The sequence below is a fragment of the Prionailurus bengalensis genome, chromosome X (assembly GCF_016509475.1).
Source record: "Prionailurus bengalensis isolate Pbe53 chromosome X, Fcat_Pben_1.1_paternal_pri, whole genome shotgun sequence".
Classification (NCBI taxonomy): domain Eukaryota; kingdom Metazoa; phylum Chordata; class Mammalia; order Carnivora; family Felidae; genus Prionailurus; species Prionailurus bengalensis.
Window position 1 is genome coordinate 16,267,597 of NC_057361.1, and position 13,956 is coordinate 16,281,552.

The 13,956-nt window shown below is 42.9% G+C and overlaps 1 protein-coding gene across 14 annotated transcripts in view; it reads right to left on the reverse strand.

Moving 5' to 3' along the window:
- Positions 1-13,956, reverse strand: part of MAP7D2 (MAP7 domain containing 2) — a 120,093-nt gene that overhangs the window by 67,955 nt on the left and 38,182 nt on the right. The gene's annotated exons all lie outside the window — the stretch shown is intronic.

Sequence of the window (13,956 nt, forward strand, 5' to 3'; positions counted from 1 at the left end):
ATGAATGAATGAATGAATATGAGTGGAGGAGGAGCAGAGAGAGACAGGGAGACACAGAATCTGAAGCAGGCTCCAAGCTCTGAGCTGTCAGCACAGAGCCTGATGCAGGGCTCAAATTCTTGAACTGCGAGATCTTGACCTGAGCTGAAGTCACATGCTTAACTGAGCGAGCCATCCAGGTGCCCTCAATCTTAGTATTTTAGAATCAGAAAAAAGAAATATAATGTGCTCCTGTTTGTCATTTAAATACCTACAACAAATAAAATGGAATAGATGACAGCCCCCCTCCACACCCCCTGACACAAAATGTCCAGGAAACAACCTAGGAGCTCTGCATCTCTACCCATCTTCTACAGGATCATAAAGAGCTTTTTGAATCAAAGACCAAATGATCTTTATGGTCATTTTAGGATTAGAAATAATTTACTGCACTCAGTCACGATCAATCATTCAGGAGCATTACTTATATAATGTTCAGGCACAACATCTTAGAGAAATCAGCTTCTGTGTTAGTACAACCAGATTCACTTTCATGGTGTCTAGAACCTCCTTTCTCGTAATATCACATGCTGACTTTATTGTGTGCCTTGCTGCCACAGTTACTGCACCCCTTTTGGAGAGGTTCCTGTGACTGTCCAGGGGAAAGACCTGGAGACTTGGACTCAGTGTAGGTAGGAAGAATACAGACAGGGATGGATGTGATAAACACCAGATTGTCACAACTTCCCATGAGCATCTGATTTTGCAACCTGGATTATGTATCAGGCATACTGAAGCTCAAGACTGAAATGCTAGAAAATCAACCTGGACTATAAGTACCATTACCCATGTTTGTTTTTAGTCAACTTTTTTTTTAATGTTGTATTTATTTTTTTTTAATTTTTTTTCAACGTTTATTTATTTTTGGGACAGAGAGAGACAGAGCATGAACGGGGGAGGGGCAGAGAGAGGGAGACACAGAATCGGAAACAGGCTCCAGGCTCTGAGCCATCAGACCAGAGCCCGACGCGGGGCTCGAACTCACGGACCGCGAGATTGTGACCTGGCTGAAGTCGGACGCTCAACCAACTGCGCCACCCAGGCGCCCCGAAATGTTGTATTTATTTTTGAGAGACAGAGCATAACCAGGGGAGGGGTAGAGAGAGAAGGAGACACAGAATCCAAAGCAGGCTCCAGGCTCTGAGCTGTCAGCACAGAGCCTGATGCAGGGCCTGAACCTGAACCGTGAGGACATGACCTGAGCCGAAGTCAGGCACTCCATCAACTGAGCCACCCAGGTGCCCCATGTTTTTATTTAGTCAACTCTTAATAATTATGATGCTACCAACAACATGATCATCATCAAGAATTTGAAGGCCCTACAGAGAACAAACTGAGGGTTGATGGGAGTGGGGGGTTGGGGAAATGGGTTATGGGCATTGAGGACATTGAGGGCATTGAGTGCTTATTGGGATGAGCACTAGGTGTTGCATGTAAGTGATGAATCATGGGAATCTACTCCTGAAGCCAAGACTACACTGTATGTTAGCTAACTTGACGATAAATAAAAAATAAAAATAAAATAAATTGAGGACACTAATCTAAAAAGAATTTGAAGGTCCAGTTTCTTAGATCATCATTGCTGGCTCCCCACAGTCTGATCTCAAACTCTCTTCCCAACTTGACCTCAGCACTGGCCCTTTCTTCCACAGACCTTCTAGCTCAAAACACTCTTTCTCTCACATCCTCCTTGTACCTATTAAAACCCCACCCACCTTCAAGATCCCACAGTTCCCCAGACCCCATGATGCTCTGTGCTCCCACACAGTTGGCAGAACCCTCATTTCATTCTTCCTGGCTGCAGAGTTCTCCTCTGACTCAGTCTCCCTGGGAGGAGGGAGAGGCTATGGAGGCAAGGGTGGCTTACGTATTTCTGGGTCACCTCAGCTCAGGGCACTGTCCCCCAATAGTGCCCCTGAGGTGTACATACAATGCTCAAAGGTAGGCATGTAGTCAGTGAAAGGGAAACAAAACCAGGTTTCTCTTTTCTCTGGCACTTTCAGGCTCTAATATCTCCCTCAAGAGTTTAATTAATAAGAATTTTTCTGTGTGAAAAGTTACAAAGAGAAGCTTAGGACCCCTGAACAGATGCTTGTTTCTGTCAGCACCTATATCAACCTGTCCATCCTAGAGGGACCTAACTTTACTCTATTGCCCATGCCACCTTTCAGATGTTTATGGGCCTGCCCTCTATCTGAGGTACAGCCAAAGAAACACTGAAAATGTTCTTCAAAAAGAAGAAAAAAACCTGAAGGTTTAAAATGGCCAAGCACATTTGGAACTGGCCACATTACCCGGAGGCTTTACAAACAGAAGTCACTCTGTTCCTGGGATATGCATGATTTTAGGCTTCCCCCTTGTGGCCACTTGTAAGAGTCACAGCTACAAATCATTTCCTTTCCAGAAAATCTTCATTATGCTCATAGTCATCATCATGTGCTTCATAGTAGGAGGTGACGCAGTTCCTATGCACTTCTTGGATTTACTTGGCTCAATCACCCTATGACGGAGTAATCTATTTCAACCCTCATAGGTTCAGAAACGGAGGCACAAAGAGGTTAATTAACATGTCTGAAGTCACACCATCAGAAAGTGGAGAAGCCAGATCCCAACCGAAGAATCTGACTCCAGGACTCACACTCTTAATTACTGCTTTACTGCTAAGGAAGAAATGTAACAACTTGATCTCCATGCCCATGAACGAAAGCTGTGACCCTGTATCACACACAGGGGAAAAAAAATCTCATCCTTGTCCCAGGACTAAGCCTGCAAATGTGGAGAGAGGTATAAATCTAACTCATCAGAGAAGTATCAAGTAAGCACTGCTGTGAGCCAAGCACTGACCGGCTGGGTGCAGATCTGGCCACTGCTCAAGCAGACTAATTATTTGCTTCCTCTTCAAACTAACGGTTTGGAAATGTTTTAGAGAGGCTGATGCTGGGTGGGTAAAGGGAGTAGCCAGAGAATCCTGGAGACAACTATGAAAAGCAATTCTCCTTTGGCCTGAGGAGGGTGAAGTGACTCAAACAGTCCAAAATGGGTAAACTAGAGTCTCTGTACAGTCACACGGCAGCCACAAGCCACATATGACTACTTCACTTTAAAATAATCAAAGTTAGGGGCGCCTGGGTGGCTCAGTCAGTTAAATGTCTGACTTCAGCTCAGGTCATGATCTCACAGTTTGTGAGTTTGAGCCCTCGCGTTGGGCTCTGTGCTGACAGCTCAGAGCCTGGAGCCTGCTTTGGATTCTGTGTCTCCCTCTCTCTCCGCCCCTCCCCACCCTTGCACTCTGTCTCTGTCTCTCTCTCAAAAAATCAATTAACATTAAAAAAAATTTTACATAAATAAAACAATCAAAATTAAATGCAATTAGGGGCTCCTGGCTGAGTCAGAAGAGCATGTGACTCTTGATTTTGAGGTTGTGAGTTTAAGCCCCATGGTGGGTGTAGAAATTACTTAAATAAACTTAAAAAAATTAAATGCAGTTAAAAGTTTAGTTTCTCAGCACACTGGCCACATTTCAGGTACTCACTAGCCACATGAGGCTAGTAGCTATCATACTGGACAGCACTTAAAAGAGAAGTCTGGCAGCTCCCTCCTGTGATTCTCTCCCTTAACACTTAGCTACTCTGGGACACATGGATAAGGGAGATCTCAGAGTTCTATCAGGGTTGAGTTTTGCTGAATAATTGAGACTGGGTTAGGGTCTCATTTCTCCACACAGCATCAGCCTCTCCTGATTACAAGAACTGTCAAGCAATCATTTCTAGAACATTCATGTGAAGAGAAGCCAAATAATTAACTCATATCTCCATCTTCTATCTTGTAACTTTCCATGACCCTGCAGGAGCCCCAGCTGAGAGGCTCCAGGCTTATCCTGGGGTAGAGCATGAACCACACAGCCCCTTTTTGTTAGGGGCCATGGACTTAACCAGTTATTACCATTAGTGCAACACAGTCAGAGGAATCAAGGCAGATCATGATTAACACAGCAAAGGCAATTAATACACGAACATTAACAATACCAAGAGACCTCCTCTAAAGTCATGGTATACTTATAGGTTAATGCTGAATTTGGTTCCTAAAAGTAGCCTTCTTCCTGTATGGCCTGAAACCTTAAAGTGTTTATAGTTTTCTTACTGAATCAATCATCCTTTGTCCGTTGTACCTTGTACTATATGCATATTCTTGTCTCTCTTTTATTAAACCAGAGACCCAATTTTATCTCTGAACCCCATGAGAACAGATGGAGAATAGAACTTGCCAGGGGGTAGGGAAGAGGGGCAGAAGGGAGGAAGTAGGTGGCTACAAAAGGGCAGCATGAAGGATCCTTGTGGTAATGGAAATGTCCTCTATTCTTAACTGTACCAGTGTTACTGCCCTTGTCGGGATAGTATACTGCAGTGTTGCAAGTTAGTGCCATTGGGGGAAAGTGGGTAAAGGGTACCTGGGATCTCTTTGTAGTATCGCTTATACTGCATGTGAATCTACAGTGACTTCAAAACAGAAAGTTTAATTTAAAAGAATCTGGCCCAAGAGTGAAGGCCTTAAGGAAACCCAAGACAAAGAGGAGCAGAGGACACCTTACTCGAGGTGCCCCACCTAGGAAAAGGACAAGGAGTGCCCATGTCAGAGCCACACCTGCCCCATTCCTGATGCAGTAATGCTTCCCAGGAAAAGAGTGTTCAGGTAATGTGCACCATTAAAATGGAGGCCTTTTCCTGGGCAATTCATCCCTATGGAAGTGCGAATGAAATGGGGATACTGAGCAGCTAAACAACTATTTCATGTTAACAGAATAGCATAAAATTTCATGCTTCACTGATGTGCTCTTGCTTGGAGTAATTTCCCATTATCCTTGGGCTGCAGCAACACATTTTTTTATTAAATTTTTTTAATGTTTATTTATATTTAAGAGACAGGGAGAAAGAGTGTGAGCAGGGGACAGGCAGACAGAGAGGGAGACACAGAATCCGAAGCAGGCTCCAGGCTCTAAGCTATCATCACAGAGCCTGACGTGGGGCTTGAACCCACGAACCGTGAGATCATGACCTGAGCCAAAGACGAACGCTTAACCGACTGAGCCACCCAGGTGCCCCTGCAGCAACACATTTTTAAAAACTAATTTTAAAATGAATGAATTTTATTAGCCTGAGCACTCTCTCACTAGAATATTAATGAACTGTTATCAATTATTCATGGTACTGGTAATAACCATTATCAAAATACAACGTTTTCAGGGGAAGCCAGCTGTGTTCGACTTTCAAAAATTAATTGCATTAAATGAATTTTAGGGTCCTCTGGTTGGCTCAGTCAGTTAAGTGTCCAACTCTTGATTTTAGCACAGGTCATGATCTCACATTTTATGGATTCGAGCCCTGCATTGGGCTCTGTGCTGACAGTGCAGAGCCTGCTTGGGATTCTCTCTTCCCTCCCCCACTTGTGCACATGCTCTCTCTCTCTCAAAATAAATAAAAATAAACTTTTAAAAGAATAAATGAATTTTAAAGAAACCTTCCCAATCATACTCATATCAGTGCAACTGAGTCAGTGTCCAGAAAAAAGAAAGGGAACCAGGAATGAAGAGCTTATCAAATGGGAAGTCCAATGCCAGCCAGCCCCCTCCTGTGGGGGGCTCTCCCCTCTGTAGACTGGCAGGCATGGATGCATTCACCTCTGTGGTGACTCATCTAAGTACATGAAGACCAGTGGTTCTCAACTATGGCTATGCAGTGGAATCACCTTGATAGCTTTCACTTAATTACTTGCTTACTTATTTAATTTGAGAGAGAGAGAGTGCACACAAGCAAGAGAAGGGGCAGAAGGAGAGAGAAAATCTTAAGCAGGCTCCATACTCTGTGAGAAACCTGATATGGGGCTCAATCCCATGACCCTGGGATCACGACCTGAGCCAAAATCAAGAGTTGGGCCCTCAAATGAATGACCCAACCAGGTTCCCCATAGAGCTTTTAAAAATGACAGATGCATGCATCTCCCTCCCAGAAGCTGACCTACTATCTCAGGTGTAGCCAGGGTAGTGGTGCTTTAAAAGCTTACATATGATTCTAACATGCAGCAGGAGGACTGAGAATTATCCTAGCCCACTATGTCTCCCACTGAGGTATGCATCAGAACCAGTTGGAGGGCTTATGAACTCTGACTGAGGGATGACACCCTCAGAGCTTGTGATGGAGTGGTCCTGGGGTGAGCCAGAGAATCTGCCTTTCTAACAAGTTCCCAGGTAAGGCTACTGGTCCAGGGCCCACATCTTGAGAATTGCTGTTCTAGACTATGCTGATCTACAGGGCAAGGCCCTGCCTGTAGCTCCTCTGTGGATGTGCAGAACCCAGCAGAATGTGGGACTCGAAGTGGGAAGGAAGGAATGCAGAGAGATGATCCATCACTTGTCTGCATCACCCCCCTCCCAACACAGCATTTCCCTTTGCCACAGTTGTTACTGCCCCACATGCTACAGTCTAGGCCTGTTCATTTACCCCTTGCCCTCTAAGCTCTTGTCTTACCTCTGAATCCCCAGTGCCTTACACATGGTACTCAAATACTTACTGAATGAACAGACCATGAATATTATGTCCCACTGACCAAAACCTCCCCATTTGTAGATCATTTCAACCTTCCATCAGTAATGTCTATAAAAACAACTAACATTTTTAAGCATCTTTGTACCTGTTATCCTGCTGGAATTAGGCAAGGAGTACAAAGGTAAATAAAGGAAAGCAGCTTTTCCTACTACGCCTCTTGCCTCTAAAATGAATCTTCCCTCTAAATTCCATCAGTGCTGTTCCTCTCTCAGCCATTTTCCCTCTTTAATCCAAATTTGGGTCCCTCTCTCTTTCATTTGTGGTTCTCAAGCACAAGAAGCTCCACCCTCCACAGGCCCTCTCTCATTGTCCCCCTTTTCAATCCATCTATTAGGATATATAGGCTTCTGGGGTTTTTTGTTTTGTTTTTTTGTTTGTTTAGATTTTAAGTAATCTCTACACCTAATGTGGGGCTTGAACTCATAACTGAGATCAAGAGTCACATGTTCTACCAACTAAACCAGCAAGGCACCCCAATATAAGCTTCTTTTTAAAAAGATTTTTAAAGTTTATTTTATTGTGAGAAAGAAGAGACAGAGGGACAGAGAGAGAATCCCGAGCAGGCTATCAGCACTACCAGCACACAGCCCGACATGGGGTTTGAACTCACAATCTGTGAAATCATGACCTGAGCCACAATCAAGTGTTGGACGCTTAACCAAGTGAGCCACCCAGGCGCCCCCTGATAAGCTTAAGGGAAAGGCCCAAGTTCCATTTCTTCCTGTAGCCCTGATGGCCTAGTATAATATTCTGTACACATTAAGCACTCAATAAATAGTGAGTTCACAAGCACCTACTATGTGCCAGGCCTGGAGGGGATATTAAGACACACATTTCCTTATTTCCTATGATCCTCTGACAGCATCAGGACAAGGACATCACTCCTGTGGCTTCTGTATGACCTGACCCACTCATATAACTTTAGAAGACTCAGTTTCCCATACTTAAAAGGGATATGGAATGCCAGTTCTGGGGTCTCACCCTCTTGGAACACATCACCATGCTCTGAGAAGGCTAAATCAAACAGCAGGTCTCAGGGAAGTGCTCCAATCAACAGAGCCAATAGCTACCGCCAACTGCCAGCCTCTGAGTGTGTCACCTTGGCCCTCCAGGTGTCCCTCAGTAAATATCTCAAGTGAAGGAGAGAGAAAATGAAAACCTCCCAGCCAAGCCCAGGCAATACACAGAACCCTGAGAAAGAAGGCAACAATACAAACTGCTCAGTCTTAGTGTAGTTTGTTACACAGCAATATAACCAGAAAACCAGTCCACCGACCAACCAACAGCAAACAAGCAACACTTTCTGATCCCTCAGCATACAGGACCCAGATTATGCACCACCCTAGAATGCTCAGTCTCATGGCCTCACCAACCCTGGACCTTGGCCACTTGTTACATTTCTCAGCCATAATTGTTCCAGGGATGGTTCATGTAGTTGCCTCACTCACCATGCCCTGGAAGCTGCTCCTGCCACTGCCCCCAACAGAGGAGCCCCCATGCATGGCACCAGCTCAAAAGGAGTAACATAAACATCTTGATATCGACTAGGCAAGTCCTACAGAGACTTCCCACAGAGGCCAAGAAACATGACCCAGAGGACAAAGGGATTAAGGCCCTGTAGCATGCACTCTGACTGAGACAGGAAGGTGAAAACAGATGAATTGGTTGCCCTTCTTCCGACCAGTGAACTGCTCTGAGTCACTGGGATTCATAAGCTCCCTGGACATGGCCTGTGGGTCCAAGCACCACTAGCTGTGTTAGGTTGCAAGGTGGTGGTCAGCTTGATGATGCAGCAACTTTTATTTCCTCTCCTTCCTTCCCAGGCTCACATACCTTTCCCCTCATTGTCAGTTCCCAGGGAGCATACCCTTCAATAAAGTGCTGGTAGGTGTAAAAGAGGAGTGGAACCTGTACATGAATGTTCACAGCAGCATTATTCATAACAGCCACAAAGTGGAAACAACCTAAATGCACATCAACTATTGACTGGATAAATAAAACATGGTATCTCCATATAAAGGAATACTATTCAGTCATAAAAAAGGAATTAAGGAGTTGATGGACTGTTAATGGGTGCAGGATTTCTTTTAGGGGTGCTGAAAATGTTCTGGTATTAAACAGTAATAATGGTTGTACAACGTTGTAAATGTACCAAAACGCACAGTTTACACTCCAAAATGGTAACTGTTATGTGAATTATGTTGCAATAATTAAACTCTGAAGAAAGAAAAAGAAAACAAAATATAAAACCACCTTGTAGAGGGCTCCACAAGATTTAAAATCTATGGCCTAGTGGGGTGCCTAGGTGGCTCAGTTGGGTAAGCATCCGACTTCGGCTCAGGTCATGATCTTGTGGTTCATGACTTCGAGCCCCGCGTCGGGCTCTGTGCTGACAGCTCAGAGCCTGAAGCCTGCTTCAGAATCTGTGACTTCCTCTCTCTCTGTCCCCTCCCCAGCTCATGCTGTCTCTCTCAAAAAAAAAATTAAACGTTAAAATCCATGGCCTAGTTAATCTCATCTGTGGCCTTCAAGTGTCCCAACTTACTGGTTTTACTTTTTCCTCTCAAGTATCTAAATGATATATCTGGTTCCAACAAAACATTTTTCATAGAACAAGAATGCATGTGGCTCATTTGAGCATGTAAAAATCATATATATATATATATATATATATATATATATATATATATATATCTGCCACACAATCTCAAGATCTTTCTTATATTGTATAAAATGGGGAGAAAAATGATTGTTTCCAAGTTTAAAGAAAGAGAAATAAGTCTGCTTTCTGTTTAAATATATATTTTTAATGTTTATTTATTTTTGAGACAGAGGGAGAGACAGAGTACGAGTGGGAGAGGGACAGAGAGAGAGGGAGACACAGAATCTGAAGCAGGCTCCAGGCTCTGAGCTGTCAGCACAGAGCCTGACACACGGCTCGAATCCACAAACCAGGAGATCATGACCTAAGCCAAAGTCAGATGCCTAACCAACTGAGCCACCCAGGCACCCTTGTTTAAATATTTTTAACTTTTAAAAATGTATTCATTTAATTTTTTTAGAGAGAGCAATCAAGCAAGTGAGCACAAGCAGGGGAGAGGGGCACAGGGGGAGAGAGGGAGAATCCTAAGCAGGCTCCACTCTCAGCATGGAGCCCAACACGGGGTTTGATCCTAGGACCCTGGGACCATGACCAGAGTTGAAATCAAGAGTCAGACGCCACTCTGACCAACTGAACCACTCAGGGGCCCCATGTCTGCTACTGTTTGTTTAAAGGGGGAGGAGATGAAAAAATGTGAATAAATGATAAATGTGCTATGGTAAATAGTTATAATTATATGAAATGATATATGTGAAAAACTTTCCATTATGCTAAATGCTCATGAAATGTTAGTGGCTATTATTTTTAGGGGGGTTATATTTGGAGATTAAAGATATGGAGACTCAAAATTAAGTCAAGAGACCCACCCACTGTCATATTAAGTAGGAGGATTCTCATTATTTCTCTGACCCTTAATCCACTGTGAATTTTCCTAGACTGTGCTGCTCTCCTTGGGGAGGAAAGGTAGGATCAGATTCAAATCAATGAAGGGCAGGAAGGTGAAAATTCCAGGAAGGGGTAATGGTATATGCAAAAATGCTCTAGAAAATAATAAAGCCTGAAATTTCATTGAACTTCAATCCTACCAGTCTACATTGAAAATCATTGGACAGAATCTAGAACCTTTTTCATCTTTGCATGAGGGTAGTGTTTTTGTTCAGAAAGTATCACATATTCCTGACTCATATTTTTCAATTAAAATCTCAAAAATAATTACAATGCCAGAGGGTCACTAAATTTTCAAATTAAATTTCGTTTAATGTGGAACTAAATCTCAATTCTCAGTAGACCTTGTCAGCATCCACCCATACTTCGAGATAACTGCTTTCTGCAGTGGATTATGATGAAAGCCAACAGTACCAACAGGTAAAGAAGATTCTTGTTTGGCAACCTGATTTTTCTTCAAAATGAAATTCATATCCATTAAAGACACTCTGAGAATAATAAATCAACCCTAACACTGTTAAAATCAGGGCTTAATCATACCAGTGTACAATGCACAAAAATTCCCCCAAAAGTAAATTTAATAATGCCTGATCGGTACTTTTGAGATCCCAAATGAAGGAATTACAAGTAGAAGAGCTCTCAGAGGCCCAATTCAACCCTCTACTTGGGGGGAGGGGGAGGGGGAGGGGAGGGAGAGGGAGAGGGAGAGGGAGAGGGAGAGGGTGAGGGTGAGGGAGAGGGAGAGGGAGAGGGAGAGGGAGAGATTTGTTCCCTTTCATCCACCAGCAAAAGAACTGTCTTTATCCTCTTGGCTTCCTCCATCTGCCCATCAGATGCGGTGGATCAGTTCTTGGGATTTTGTTATACAGATGGCGGATGTAGGTAAAAGGGCTTCAGGACTGCAAGAAGTGAACCAGCTTTGATTAAGTGACTTTAGCAAGGGGAGCAAACCTACATGAAGGAAAAAAAGGGAGAAGAAGTAAGAGGTGGACATGGGAGTCAGAAGCCAAGTTAGGGCTGCCTTTGTGTATATGTTCTGCCTAGGAGGTAAACACAGGAAGGGTTTCAAGAGACTCCTGGAAGGTATGGTATGTATAACACTGGGAGCCAGAGGAATAGGCAAAGAGTTGCAGGTTAAATTCAATCCTCTAACACTTTCCAAATCTCCAGTAAAGATAGAAATTGCTTTTAATCGCTTTTGGCTACTGAGTTCCATTTCTTTGGCTATCACATGAATTTCTAGTATTTATTTTAGAAACAAATGCCTAGGCAGAAACTTCAGGGGAATCGAGGATTACAGAAACCCTTCAGTGGTCACCAATTCCACTTTCTGTCTCTGATAATAGCAGAACTGGGCAGCTTCAAGTGCAATTTGTGTCTTGGAAAGATACCATTTCTCCCAAAAGCTTAATAACTCATCTGAGAATTTTGGGGGCAAACACTAATCCAGTGATTCTCAAACTTTAACACACATGAGAAGAATCCCCTGGAAGGCCTGTGAAAAACAAATTGCTGGGACCCACCCTCAGAGCTTCTGATTTAGTAGGGCTGGCAGGGCCTGGGAATCTCCATTTCTAACAAGTTCCCAGGTGATGCTGATGCTACTGGTCTGAGAACCACACTTTGAGAACCACTGATCCAATCGATTTCTCAAATGCTATAATCTTCTGAACTGGTTTAAATTCTATTTTTTTAAAGATTTTATTTTTAACTAATTTCTACACCCATGTGGAGCTTGAAATCACAACCCCTAGATCAAGACTCGCACGTTCTACCGACTAAGCCAGCCAGGTGCCCCTAAATTCTATTTTCAATGGTAAGAAAAAGTCATTATTACCACTTAATTCACTACTTTCAACATGTCTTTTTTTCAAGGATGATGTCATAATTTATACTTTTGAATGAGGCAGGGCTAGAGCTAGCTTTTATGTTCAACAGCCACTGATGTACTAGGATGAAGGTACAGATATCCAGGCATCAAAATAAATTTTAAAAAATATATACAGACACTAAAGAATCCTTGAAAATAAAGAAGTGGGGAAATATGGAACTACATAAGAATATACACAAATCTATGCTGTTCTTATGTTTTTATAAAATATATTCTTAAAGGCTTCCTTTAAAATAGCTAACTGAATTATAGTTTCCAGAACATTCAGATGTGATAAGAATATTACTGACTCAAACGATCCCTAAATGATTTTCCTAAACAAAAATTGCACAACAGAGAGAATGACAAGTTTTGTTTTTTGTTTGTTTGTTTGTTTGTTTGTTTGTTTTTTTAAAGTGCAGAACTGGGTGAAGTCCAAACAATCGCGAAGAGCATAGCAGTTTGACATTAAGGTCGAACAATAAGAATGACTCTCCTCCTCACCATGGAACCTGGCACATAATCATCACCAAAATGCCTCAAAATTCTCTGCAGAGGGTTACTGGAAGAAGGCAAAAGGGTGAAGTACTATAGCAAGTGCTCTCAGTCCTGTCTTCTATACAGTGGAGAGAACAGCAATCCCTATCTTACTCACAAGGAGGATTAAATGGAAGATCACAGGCACTGCTTAACTGTGCTCACCACATAGTAGGAGTTCAACAAACTGAGCTATTCCTTGTGAACCATTCTAGCCAGACTGTTCCTGTTTGGTGCTCTTCCTCTTCCACTACTGAGGTCTTCTGAAAACCAATCCTGCTACCTTTCCTTAGTGGGGCAATTAGATAGAGTGCATGCAACAACACTAGGCTAAAACCAGGGCAAGCTTTCTTTTCCCATAAAAATTATACTAGAATGGGTATATATACACACGTATACACACACACACACACAGATAGATAGATATAGATATGATTTCTCATCTTCTGCTAAGAGTATCAATTACCAATCATCATTTGTATCTACACATGTAGACATATGCCCCTTCTGGTAAATCAAAAGAAATGAGATTCTGTCTTTAGCAGCATAAGTAGCTTCTTATTGAGAAAAGAATATGTAGGGGGCACCTGGGTGGCTCAGTCAGGTAAGCATTCGACTTCAGCTCAGGTCATGATTTCATGGTTTGTGAGTTCGAGCCCCGCATCCGGCTCTGCACTGACAGTGCGGAGCCTTTGGGATTCTCTCTCTCCCTCTCTCTCTGCCCCTACCCCACTCACGTGCTCTCTCTCTCAAAATAAATAAATAAAATCTAAAAAAATACATAGATGACATTTCACAGACATTAATTATTAAGGCTGTATATGATGATGTTCTTCACCACTTCAACAGTAAATTTCCCAATTATATTCATATACCATAATCAGCTGTCCCAGGAATACCCATTCCAGCAACTCAAATAAGCTTCCCAGAACCCAGTGAAAATGTGTCACAGTGCCCAGTTTCAGGAACTATACACATATTCACGGGCCAGACTCTTTTTTTAAAGGTACCATTTATTGAGTTCCTACCTCCTGCCAGGCATTACACTCTCCAAATGTTCACAACAAGCTCACAAGAATCCTAGGAGATGGAAGGTACCCCCCTATTTTACAGATGAGGAAACTGACACTCAGAGTTATGAAATCTGTCCCAAGTCATAGCTGCTATGTAGCAAAGCATGGACTTGAGGCCAGTCTGGTTAACTTGCAAGCTGACAGGCACCAAGTCAGTACTGAGAGAAAAGGAAGGCCACCTAAAGGAAAGAATCATGGAAGTCCAGAAAATTGGAGCTATTCTTATTGGGAACCAGGAAGATGGGCTCAGCCTGGGCTCACTCAACTCCTTCCTCAGCCCACACTGACAGT